Below are 14,080 nucleotides of genomic sequence, written 5' to 3' on the forward strand. Positions count from 1 at the left end.
CGAGAAAGGACATAGGCTACTTTTTATCCCGGGAAAATGACGCAATCCCGGAAATCCCACGGGAACGGGAAAAAATGATGCGGTTTTTTCTTTGACTGCGCGGGCGAAGCCGCGGGCGGAAAACTAGTGTGTAATATAATAATGTGGTCGCGAGATAGACTATAAAATTTTCTACCTTCCCACGAACAATTTAATTCAATTACCGTTCGAATTGTCGCTATGAACGAGTCTCAGTTTTTAATGTTTACTCTTGTCTCTTATTGTATAATATGTAACTGCAGTAAACACTGCGACATGAACTATTTTCTATCGAGTTTATTTAAACTCTAAAGTAATGGGCACTTTTAGATATCACTGTTGTTAACAATATTTTTTTAGCGTAAGTAATTAATCACAGATTAAGTGCTATTTAGTACATATAAGGTATGTAATGTTAACAATATGTTACAGAAATTTCTTGTCACATAATATATCCATAAGCTTCTTACGTAAGTACTAAGTACTCTTAGAAATATTTCTCATAGGTAACTAAGTGCAAAAATGTATGATTCCGACTCCGTGCCGGATTTAAACCAAAGGCACTCTTGACAGCCTAGCGCCCAGGGCGGGATAATTTGGAGAGAGAGACTTTATTTTCTTCACAATAATTACTTAAATCTCGTTCTGAAATTTTCGTAGTCGTAAGCAATTTCTTTATAGGTACTTAATGTCGCTTATTTAATTCCTAACTTCATTACTTATATCAAAGTTAGTGAAATATTCGTGGTTAAATTTCGAACAGCATTAACAATAATGGCCCATACGACTTAAGTGCCTCGCTTATCTGCAATCAGAGTGGTATATCAGTGTCACTCAGTTGCTAAAGGCTTAACATAATTAATGTAAAGGGATTGAAGTCGACATCTGAAGTCGTGGTATGTCCTTCCGTTCCCAACGTTTACAAGTTGTACAGTCACAAAGAAAACATCATTAAAGTCATTTTCTTCACTTTAAATTTATCTTATATCGTACCTACCTATACCAATATTATGATGCTTCTAAGTTCTAATGCATAAAATGCAACGTGTACTATCAAAAAAATAAGGGCAAGCTATTATTTTTTTGAGAGTACACGTTGCCAAGATCAGTTAGTTTAATAAATAAAAAAAAAACCCCGACCGAATTGATAACCTCCTCCTTTTTTTGAAGTCGGTTAAAAAGGACGCGATTGACTTACGTATTAGAGAAATCATTAACAATTTAGACGTTGCTAATGACTTACAAAAACACTATGAGGTTTTCCTCCGTAGGTATGCGGTGTTTTAGCTTTAGGATAGATATCTATCTTTGGATATTTTGATCATGGCCGATGTCACGATGCGCCGTAATATTAGTTTCAAAACACTACATAAGAAAACTGATTATAACTGTAACACTATAAAAGTTGTGTGTAAATGAAGTTGCTTCCGAAGTTCAGTTGCTGACCGCGAAAAGTTTAATAAATATGTATTTAGTTCAACTTCTTTCATGTGGTGGTTCTTTGATATTTTGTTTAGTTTATCATAATATTATTGCCAAGTTTGCTCTTGGCGTGTAAGCAGAATCAAGACATAAAAGACAATATCGAGAAAATCGAGAAGGTACATTCTACTAATTCTTAAAAGAGCGGATATTCAAATATTTTTACAAACAGAGAATTTTTAAAAATCAACACTTTTCAGCTCGACTGTATTTGTCACTCTCGTACATCACAGAGGTAAAAACTTACTGAGGAAACTATTGAAAAATAATAGCCAAGATTAATAGATATTTTATGAATTTATTACCACAGGAATGTTTGTACTCGTTTAATGAATGGCTCATGCAGTTTTTACAGCAATGGTTTTATAACCATAAGTATTAAGTATATCAAAGTTGCTGATTGTATCTGAACTATGCTTATCGTATTTTATGATGCTTGGGAAAATATTAACTAAGATAAAATTATTTATGTAAGTATGTAAGTAGTTAACTATAATTCATATATTCCTACTTCTTGGTGTGCAAAAGATAATATTTAGTTTAGACTAAAACGAGAAGCTATAAAAAGTATTATTAGTGTAGGTAATTGTGTTATTTCGGGACTTGAATATGGTTTTCTATTTGGAATTCATATCCATGCTGAATACGAGCTAGTTACCTATCACAAGTATCGTGTAAACTGTAATGTTAAAGATTATATGTTAAGTATAATATAAGTGAAGATTGTTTGAATGTTAAAAAAAATGTGTGCGTGTACTAGTGTACACACGTAAGAAGTGAAACTTCTTTATGACCTTATTTTTCAAACATAATTTACTAACTATGTATATGCAACTTTACAGAAATACGTCGAATCACGCGTGGTAGGGATAAGAAAAAGATGGCGCGTAACGGAAAAATGTCACGCGTAACGAAAAAATGTTACACTAAATTTTTTTCCAACCCCGATAAAGAAGTTTCACTTCAATTAGCAATTACCTAAATTTAATTAGATACATAAAATATTTTGGATAAATTGTAGGTAGGTAACCTACTTGCGTAGGTATAAAGTAATTGCAATTATATTTGCCAGGAAATGGTTATAAAATATAAATAATGAATGAAAACAGGTACTAAAGGTCTAGATAAAAGCTGGGTTTCAATATTATTTCCCTTTTATAATTATATTCGAAAATGTATCATTGTATATGAACGTTTCACTTGTATTATTTAATGAAATTTTACCTTAATGTAGTGTAATTAAAGTTAAATTCAAAAACATTGTGTTGAATTGCTTATAATATTGCGCTGTTCTGTATTGTTTCCAAAAGTACATATTTTTTAATCATTTTGCGGCAGTTTTGCTGGAATATTACTCAGAAACAAAAATTTCATCCGTGACTTCTCGAAAATTATTATGAATCTCTTTTTACGATTGTTGCTTCATCATCATTGTTTAAAATTTAAAAAATATTTCCGCTGCTTTTCATTTCTCTGAACGCGCAACTTTTTAAGCTTGTTGTATAATTACAGTATTTATTCTAAAGGTATTTTCTTGTATTTCACTTCTAGGTCGTAGTTACCTATATGGAATAATTTCTTACATTGTAGGTAAATATTTTAAATTAAAAATAATGGAGTTATAAACATCCAACGTGGTGGGTATAGCAGCGGGATTATTTTATGATAATAATATGAACTTGAATCAAATGGACTTCGATAAATTTATTTGTTTTGAATGTGAAGATGTCAAACTTGTTTTGTGATTGTAAAGACATAATAACTTAAAAGATTAGGTGCAATTCAATATCTTCATTAGCACTTAGCAACAGGCTCGTCTTTAAAACGTTTAAGTCACACTGTCCATTACACCACAGCTACAGACACCTGAGGGCTCAAAGGCCCATTACCAACAACTTGTTTTAAAAGAGCTTTTGTTTTGTTCCAACCATCCCGAAGGAAGAAGTCGGCGCCCGCGCTGTGCATTGGCGCCTTTCTTTCCTAAAACGAGACGGCTATACGATTCCCGCGTGCAGAAAAGAGACAAAACAAAAGCATTCCACGCCGGACGGTCGGTCCGAATGAATCCAGTTTGCTTGTTATACGCCGGTTATTCGGTTGTGTATTTTGGTACCCACGCGACAATTAGGAAGTGATGTTAAACAAAAGCTTAATTAACGTGTGTGTTTAAAAACAGTTTGACGAGGTGACAAACGGATATGTGTTAGGTGACTTCTGTGTTGAGTGTCCCGAGGGAAGGTAAGGACAAGAATGCAGGCTTACGCCTTACACCCTCTCCCGTCTCAAGAATGCAACGACTCGAGCGCACCTTGCGTTCACGAAAACTTGAATCAATACAATTACATCGTAATCGATTGTTGTGGAACTAGCTGTTGGGTCAGATACCTCAACTTCCTCGAATATCAAACAAAGAGTTATCGAATATCAATGTGAATCTTAATTTGTTATATAATATTAGGAAGTTCATTCATAATTTTATTGACAAACAAAAATGTTACTCAAGAGACTGTTTTGTGATTTAATATAGCGTAGGTAGGTAGTATCTATATAACATTTTTAGACTATTTTTTCTTCGATTGACTTCAATCGAAGAAAAAATAGTCTAAAAATTGGTATTCTTAGTGAAAGATTTGCTGTTGTTTACTTTATTTTATAACCAGTAATGCGGGTAGTCAATGCAATGCGTGACCATAGTATACAAAAAAGGAAGCTTTAAAAACCCAAATTTAAATATAATTTTGTGGGTTTATTGGTATGTATAGCTGAGATAGGTCATGTTTTAAAACGAAGCATTCTTATTGTTATCTCGGATGTAAGTGACCTTAATAATGCACGAGATTGACGATAATAATAATATAGTTCGATTAATGTTAAATTTAATACCTATATGCGAATTGGTCTATTTTATTATTGCTATTTTAATTAATCAATTGGCACAAAAACTCAACTCAAGAAAAAACAAAGAAGTAAAATCCATCTAAGTAATTAATTTAATGGCAAGTTGGCAACTAAGAAAATTTAAAGCAATAAAATATATAGATAAAATAAAGCGCATGTCGCGTGACGGTCGCGATACACGCGACATGCGCTACACAGACCAAAAAGTTTGAGACGATGTAATAAAAGTTTCACTTTAAAAACAAATGCTAACCACTTATAAAATTCGACTCTTTAAAATATAATTAATGTCCACCGTAGTTACGCGGAGATTAATTTCTTCATAATCTTTTTGTAAGAACATTGTTTACGGAATGCGGAATGCAGATGGAATGACCATTGCGATCGTCCGGCCATTTTTGCAAACCATTTTTGGAAAGCATCCATGTGATTATGAGACATCGTGCAAATATTGTCACCATGTGATTGTGTATTTAGACTCTATATATACTTGAAATAGAGTGCATTATTGAATGTATGTTTTGGGAACTGTGATATGGAATATTTTCTTAGGATACGTATTTTTTCTTGTTTGAGTAGGGATGATGTCTTTATTAAGTTTGAATTTAGGATGTCGACTTATATTCGTATTTAGCAAAATTGTTTCTATTTATTGGTTCTTCATATTTCGAGATTTGGAAAATTACGTTTTTAGGCATTGAGATAATACTATTATGGAGCAGACACCACGAACAAAATCTGTGCGCCAAGATGGCGGCGCGGGGCGCGCGAATGACGGCTAGTCCTAGACAGTCATAGATTATGCGATGTCACTGACTCACCGCTATAGAGGCGACACTTTGTTTCTTTCTGTCTATTTTATTGGGTGCCACTCCTTACATGCACGTTGACTTGAAATTTTCTTTGTACTTACTTAATATTTATTTTAGATATAAACTGACTTTACTACGCGGGGCTAACAATATCTGGCATATAATATAGGATGAGGAGGTTCAGTCAGGGCTATGGGAAGTTTCATTCCTTACAAATTGAGCCTTTTTTAGAAAAAAAATAAAAGCCGTGTAAAAATTGTGTTTATTTATATTTAGTTCATCATCCTCAGAACATGTTCCCGGCTCAGAAATTGCTTGTATTGTTCCAGTACTATTGTAGCACACCTTCGGCTAAAATAAATATAATAATAATAATGTTAGTGATGGCTAAAATAATATTTTATTTGTTATACAAATCCGTAAAATTTTATTATTATTACTAACATCAATACAAGTAACAGCAGACTTCTTTAGAATACGCCTTCCCGCTTTTGTGGTATATTTATCCTCATCGCGAAAATGCAATGAACAGACGCAAGTTCTATCGGATGGTAACCAGGTTTCTTCACTGCGGTTGTTTTGGACAAATTTTACCCATTTTTCCCTTTTCCTCACGGCCCAGACATGGAAACCTTGAATAGAAAAAATATTAATCTCTGAACTAGCGGTCCGCCCCGGCTTCGCCCGTGGTACATATTTCGCAATAAAAAGTAGCCTATGTTTTTTCTCAGGTTCTAAAGATTGTCTGTGCCAAATTTCATCAAAATCGGTCCAATAGTTTATGAGCCTATTTATTACAATCAAACAAACAAACAAAGTTTTCCTCTTTATAATATTAGTGCAGATAAATAAATAATAATTCAATTATACGTTCAAGTCAGTAGCTTATACAATATCAATTAAAATTGATTAAAATCAATTAACAAAAAAAAATTGGTGATTAAGTAATTGATTTTCATATTTCATGATTTCACCTTTTTTCAATTAACAACCAGTCTATGCTTTTCTAAATATGTAAAATTATTATTTTATACTATAAAAATATACGCCAGCAAATATTACTAACAACACTTATTTCATGCCCAATGTCATATCTTAAATTTTTAATCTATGACAAATGACGCAAAATGTCGCCCGCCAAAAATTTTGTTCTAACTAAGTTTTAAAAATTATTATCTAGTTACTTACTGATTGAAAAGTTATTCCTTTGCACTTTTCCGTATTATTTGTATTATTTGTGCAATATCGTAACACACACGTAGGCATATTTGATGCGTTTCACTTTAAAACAAATAAAAAATGAGCGTGACGTTCGCGCCAATGAGCGAGCAAGCGACTGAGTGCAGTTACGCCACATGACGTATGTTGAGTGGAACATAAGTGGTGTAGGCGGTATCGACTCCATATTAATATTATCTCAATGTTTTTAGGTAGGTAGGTATCACGTTTACCTTCGTAGTTCGTAGGTAATTCGTATAGCTTTACTCCGTTCAATGTTTTATATAATCTACGTCCTATATCATTAACACCTGTCCAATGAGCTTTTTATTAAAAAAAATACTTAATTGAGGTAGTAGGTATTTAAAAGTTTTATTTATTCACATCAAGACTAATGATTAATGGGTTGGAAAAGCAATTTGTATAGGTAGGTTTTTACCTATTTAAAATAATATTGAATATCTATACATAATCTACAAATACATACAAATACTCAGAACTGACTACCTACTGCATTTAACCATAGTATAAATACTATGATTTAACTCTCCTGTAGAAAATGAAACATTTCTCTGCGAGCGGAAGCCGTTTACATGTAATCATATGAAAATGTAACAATTCTCGTAAGACGCGAAATAATACACCTCTTATATTTATTACGTAGGAGGACACTGCGCCTACCGCGGTACATTTTTATTATACCCAATGGAAAGGAAATGGAATTTTCGAGGCTTTTCTTGAATTCTGGATGCGCTTAGAAAAACTTCCATTACTTAGATTAGGTAGGTATATGAAATGAACAATGAAGATGACGTTAGATGTTGGGATGTATTCAATACCATAGATACCTACAATTAATTAGAAGTTAGAACATAATAGCTAGGTTTAAATTGTTAATTTGATAGAAGTTGTACCTATGTAGGTAATACATGATAACAGTTACCACGCAAAGCATTACTTATACCAAAATATTGATAATATTGTTATTAAATGTATTAACTGTCTTCCCTTTTATACCATTTGAAACCCATCGTAAGTAATACTTCGTTGGTTTTAATTTAATGTATTTGCATATTTACACAATCGTAGCAGAAACTCTTAGCAAGCAATCTTTTTAAACGACGCTCTTACGTTTCACACACAATACTACCTACGCGTGTATAATAAAAGCTATGTTAATGTTCATGTAGAAAATGTATGGCAAATACTCAAGCCTGAACTCCATTTAATACACGAACCAGTAAGATAATAGGTAGCAGATAATTTTTGCGCAATCAGTATTTCTCGAAACCATCTTCCCAAAAGCTTTTATTATTTTCGACGGTCGTAAAGTTTCTCCATTAATTTTAACATTCATCATCGTCAACTTTTACGATGACGCCTCTGATTAAAGAAATTGACCTTCAGGACATTATTTTGATTACTCTACGCGCTGAAATAAAGAAATGTCTGTCATAAATTAGCTTCGCGGTCATAAAAGGGTCGATTTATATTAAAATATCGCTCACTTAATGGTACGAAACGTTTGTCGATTGCAAATACGAATTTTGGTAATAATTGTACCAGAAAACAAATTAAAGTGGAGTTAGAGTTAAAAATACTGCCCATGCCCTCATTAGCATCGACTTAAATTTTTGTCGTACGCTAAATCTTCTTAAACATTTCCTGTAAATGATACGAGCAATCGTATGTCCCAGAATAAAAAAAAACTAGCCTTTGACGTACGCAAATATTTTAAAAACTAAATGTAGTTCCTGGAATTACAACATGAAATGGAATGACAGGAAAGAATCTTTCAACTAAGTTAACTAACAAAAACAGTTGTAAAAATTGCTCATCGTAATATTATTTAAAAGTTAAACAATTCTTATCGACAATGCCTGTATAATGCAGAAGCGGTTTATCGCAATAAATGGGATATACAATATTGATATTGGTAGTTATTTAGAAACACCCTATACTACATTTCAATCAACTGTTCCGAGCAAGGATCCGAGTAATTTTCTGCTGATTTGTTTAGCGTCTACAAACAATATTATATTTCTCTTCCTATTTATTTGAGTTCTCTGTATCCGCAAACATATTATATATGTAAAATGTATAATATGCGTGGGAAGCAATAATTAGCATAATATGACATTTTTTATGAACGTACAGCATGTTAGAAATCACGTAGCCATGTTCTTATCATGTAGACTTGTTTATTGTTTTATCTTATTAAATGCCCTGCGATATGATCTATTTTCTTATAACGCGTGATGTTTGTTTTGGGTTTTAAGTTGTATAATGTGTGTGTAATTTGCAAATTGGTACGTTTTGCTAACGACTACGGTTACCTATAATAATTTATGGTATAGAAGTTGTGTTATGGTTAAGGTTTTTTGCTTATTTTATTAGTATTTATAGTAGTAATAAAACCTAAATAAATCTATTATTTGATAGATTTATTATAAAGGTTCTATTTTTATGACCTAGGTTCATGCTTAATTTCATTCAATGTACCCTATTATTATGCAAAGTAGGTAACAAATACATTAGCATTTTTTCTCGCATGATGTAATACTTTAAAATAAAATTCCAGTTAATTAAAACGACCATCAAAAAAGATTTAATGACGAAGGGCCTGACGCCTGAAGCCGCAAAGGACAGATCATTGTGGAGAAGGAGTGTTGGATGTGCCGACCCCAAATAAATGGGATAAGGCAAGGGAGATGATGATGAAAATTCCAGTTAATTAAATAAATAATAATAAATAAATAAATAAATAAATATTTCAGGACAATTTTCACACACGGCACAATCTGATACTCTAAGCTTTCGCTTGTGTTATGGAAACCAGATGGCTGATAAACATACATATATAATTTTTAAATAAATACTTATATAGATAATTAACACCCAGAATTACCTACTTATTTCCTGTAAAAATTTAACACTATCACCATTGAAAAGAGCTGTGCAATATTTACCAACTATACATTGTCCAAAACTATAAAAACCGATTGCAGCGCAACAAAAGCGTCTTAAAATTTTCCAGCATCAAATTTGAAACTGCCGAGCATTAAAAGTGTAACATTGGCCTTATGCCATGCTTCATACGACGCTTATACGAAGCTTTATGGAAAAAGCTTGTAAGAACGTAAAAACGCATTGAATCCACGGAATTGTGCTTCAGAGTCACTCATTAAAAGAGCTTTTGTCCATAGGTCGTAATGGACTGTTACTTTACGTTTGCCTTTTGAGGCGTTGTAATGGACATATTAAGCTGGGACAAATAACGATGTAGAGCTCTTGTTTTGAGTTTAAAAGAGACTTCATCTCTTTGTTGCGATTGACTTTTATCTCTAGTATATATTAAATAGGGCATACAATGGATTGCATGATTGTTACGAAGTCTTTGTTTTAGTAATATATCGTATTGTATTAATTTTCCTAGAAGTGACAGCCAGCTTCCCTTGAAAGGTCGACATATTGTAGTACGAAATGACATTGCGTTTAATTCGACGAAAAAGAGGGCAGCCTCTTTTTGCCGTATATAAGATGAAATTCATATGAAAAGGTCCAAGTTTTATCCTATTATTTAAATTCTGCTGTGCATTTTGTTGCTTCCATGAAAATATAATCAAACCTTTCATGCTAATACGATTACTTTTACTACTTATACATATATTGTAAAATAATAAAAAATGTGTAGTTTTATTTGAGAGAGTATAAGAATTCGGTGAATTCAGGATCGTAAAAAAATGACCTGATGATAATACAAGTAAAGTGTAAACGAGCTTGTATACTGCACACGAATTTCATTACTGAGTATACAAATAGTTCAAAGTGTATTACCTGATTCAGTCATACTAATATAATTATTACGGGCTCATTTGCACACATTCGCCACAACTCACATACATAATAGCTCACATAAGCAATGGGCTGGAATTCCATCAAGATAACCTAACAGGACGCCTGTACAATCTTCATAGCCATAATTAATCTGACGCGCCACATAAGATGGATCTCAGAGACTATCATATAACCCGTTTATCTATGAGAAAGATTAATTAATATAATTACCGCTTGTGATGTTTGGATGCCACGAAATGTGAAATCTAGCGAATATGTTTTAGGTTTTATTATATTTAAATTTTATGGATTGAAATGCATGATAACTTCTCACGTTTTTGTAGCAGGTCAGTTGAAAATATGTCTTTTTCATTAAACTGAGAATGATGGAGTATATAGTCCTTATTTGGGTGCATATTCAGGCTATATATAATATTTTTATCTCCTTCGCATATTTTAGTAGAAATTATGTAATATATTTAGTAGAATCATAGTTTTAATAGAAATTGAGCATCGCAAAAATAGAACATAGGTACATACTTAAATTAGCAAAAGTTTCTTTCTTTGCAACAGTAATCGCATTCCGTTAGGTATACCAAACCTTGAATCTGTTAAGCATAATGTCTAGAGGTTCAATAGTTATGTTAAATGTATACTTTATCTATTATTATAATTTTAGAATTAGATTAATAAGAATTATTGCTAATAAATAAATTAATAAAAATAATGTCTATTATATTTGTGCGTCTCTACAATATTAATATTAGATATTTATGAACAAAATATTGTCAAACAACTATTATTATTTATTATCCTATAAGCGATATAACGACGATTTGAAGAAATTAATTTTAGTAACAAGTTTGTCCTGTATATAAATTGATGTTTTTGTATGATTTCAATAATTTATTATTAAAGCTAATGTAAATTATTATTGCTTGGACGTAATTAGTTTTTTCATCTGCTAATGCAACCGTTTATTTAATATAGTAAAGGAAATTACATCGAAAGGTTGATTCAGAAAATTAGCTCAAAAACTTTTAAATTGCTCAGCAGTGACTCATAAAGAACAACGCTTTTTAATATTATAGGTATTATTTAAAAAAGCATAATATCTTCTATCTTAATCGAGTTATTTAATTCGATGTTCTAATAATTTTTAAAATAAAATAACCATTCAAGGAAATATAAAAAAATCAAGTCAGTTCGAAGCACGTTCGCCTATCTTAAAATTATATCGGACTATACGAAAAAAAATGTGATCTGCATTTCAAAGCGGCTTTTATCCTACATAAAAATAATAAAATGTCAAATTCAGCTTAGTATTTGGCAAAAGTACTCCGCCTATCCAATTATATTTACGAAGTTGAACTCGCTGTAACATGGCTAATTCGTTACAGCTTTTAGCCTAAAATTTTCACAAAGCCAAGCATCACAATATGCGAGATAAAGCCGATGCTACACTGCACCGTGTCACTCTAAACACAATATAGGGCGAGCACGCCTTAAAAAGCCTGCACGTGTGGATAGTACTTAAGGCACGAGCTACAGACAATCTAGCCCTTCAGCGGATTTTGAACCCTATCGTTCTATTCTGGCCGGAAAAAAATCTCGATTCTTGGTGGTCTTTGAAAGAGGAAAGTCGAAAGGGTGAATTTTATAAATGGAACGAGAGCTTTTAAACGGAGTGCCGTCCGAACATCGTAGATCCCGGACTAAATGAAGTATGCTTAATTATCACTGGGTTACGCTCCGTTAAAATATCCAAGAGATAGTAGATAAAACATCGCCCGACTAAATGGTAAACATGGGAACAAATTATTTTGCGCAGTTGATTTTCGAGAATATTTATACGTCGTATTTTGTGCCTAATTTGGCGTGCCGGCTGAGAGGGATTACTGTAAAGGTCTTTTGAGGAAATATTGAGAAAGTTTGCCCGGGTAAATGTTCCAAACAAGAACTCCGTTCGGATTTTTCCCCACTCCATAAGAATAGGATACATTCATTAATTATTCTGTTGTGTGTAGAGTTTGAACTTGCTTTTTAAGAGCTTCGCGATTTATAGTGAAATTTATTTGCGTAAAATGGGAAAGAGGCCTTTTGTTGTTTGCTGTAACTGTTTAAAATCCTATCTAACAGATTGAAATTTTCTCAACTATGCCAATTTTTTACAGAAGAGATTCTTTAAAAAGATTTCTATTTTTATAACGGTTATTATATCAAATGTAGAACAACATATTTATTTTAATAATACATAAGCCAAAATACATAAGATATGAAATACATAACTATAAGAATAAACGAAACTGTGCCAAGACGAAGGCTGTATAGGACACGTTCAAAACTGCATTAAGGTCTTCACAGAATCAGATTAACTATTGTTTGGAAGAGAGCGTTCAAGCGACGCTGAAAGCTTCTACATATTGTACGGTATGCGAAGGCTCGATTCAAGGGAAATATTTGTATGGGAATTTGGTTCTTATAAATATGTAACGTGATGACATAGTTGGGTGCAGCATGTAAGCTAGACAAGTGTATTCAGGGTATTGTTGTTCTATCGGGAGTACACTTTGTTTACGGTTGCAAGAACTCTATCAATTTGGCTCCTCACACTTTATGGAAAATAGTTTTAATGTACATACATGATATTATATTGATTATGCATGTATATTTATTAAACAAGTCAATCCGTAGATTTAGTAAACCTGAAAATACAAAAAAAGTTATATGGTAAGTATCAACTAATTATTAATATTCAATTAAATATTTTTACAACAAATATTGTCCAACAAACCCATTTTAACAACAGTTGCCTCAAAAAAGGTTAATAGAAAATACGTGAGTAGTAGTCGCTATTGTTATGCGAAACTAGAGGATTTCAGGCTTTTGTTTGCTTCTCTTATTGTTGCTCCAAGTTTTACTTTGCTTAATATCGTGGTAAATGCGGGATAACGTGATCAAAAATTGCTCCCATTTGAATTTATTGAGATATCTTAAAACTCGTTAAAGTAAGGGCTGTTAAAACTTTCGTGAATGCTATCATTATGTGAATGAAAAGTTCAAGGGATCGTTCTGATGATTATGTTTAAATACGGAGCAAATTTGTTTTTCCGCTTAGAAGTTTTGTGCGTTCGTTTATCTCAATCATTTTGAGAGGATTTAGAAACAATTCAACAAATTGTGATTACATTTTATTATTTGAAAGTTTCAGTGAGAGTTGGGTTTAGGGGTAGTACCGAAAAAAATCGAATTACACACGACATATAAATGTAATATAGAATTTATCTACGACAATCCCTAATTCAATTACTTAATTGAAACTTAGATAAATTAGAGTGTAATCTTCTGTTAATTCTTGATCGTTACAGACTACATGTAATTAATAATAGTGTTATTTATAGATGTTATCAGGAGATTGCTTTGTAAGCAATGTAATTACATTATATTAGTTAATATGGGAACATGTGGATACGGATAGCTAATATGTAACTTATAATTATTAATTAGATATATTGATTATGGTTTATAATATGGATTAACTTTACCTTATATTATATACAATGTATAGCAAATTATGATAAAATCATAATTTGCTAAACGCCTTTCCTTCATTAAATTCATATAAATTATTATTAATATTACATTTGAAGTTTAACAAACTTGTTTGTTGTTTGTGTTTGACATACCTGAACCGCTAAACTAATTTGAATTAGTTTTGATATTTTGATAGACATTTGGAAAACAAAGTCTCTGAAGAAATATAAATATTGAAGGGAGTGAGATAGGAATCGAAAGAGGAAATAATTGAAATCATC

The 14,080-nt window shown here is 32.0% G+C and overlaps 1 protein-coding gene across 1 annotated transcript in view; it reads left to right on the plus strand.

Annotated features, from left to right (window-relative positions):
• Positions 1-3,587: 3,587 nt before the first annotated feature.
• LOC149906933 (interference hedgehog-like) overlaps positions 3,588-14,080 on the plus strand; it is a 46,629-nt gene continuing 36,136 nt past the window's right edge. The window contains exon 1 of the mRNA XM_090103985.1: positions 3,588-3,738. The gene's annotated coding sequence lies outside the window, so the exon portion shown is untranslated. The remainder of the gene's footprint in view (positions 3,739-14,080) is intronic.

This window comes from Colias eurytheme, chromosome 7 (genome assembly GCF_061535395.1).
Source record: "Colias eurytheme isolate Ceu_HAF_F1 chromosome 7, ilColEury1 Martin Lab GWU primary, whole genome shotgun sequence".
In the NCBI taxonomy this organism is placed as follows: domain Eukaryota; kingdom Metazoa; phylum Arthropoda; class Insecta; order Lepidoptera; family Pieridae; genus Colias; species Colias eurytheme.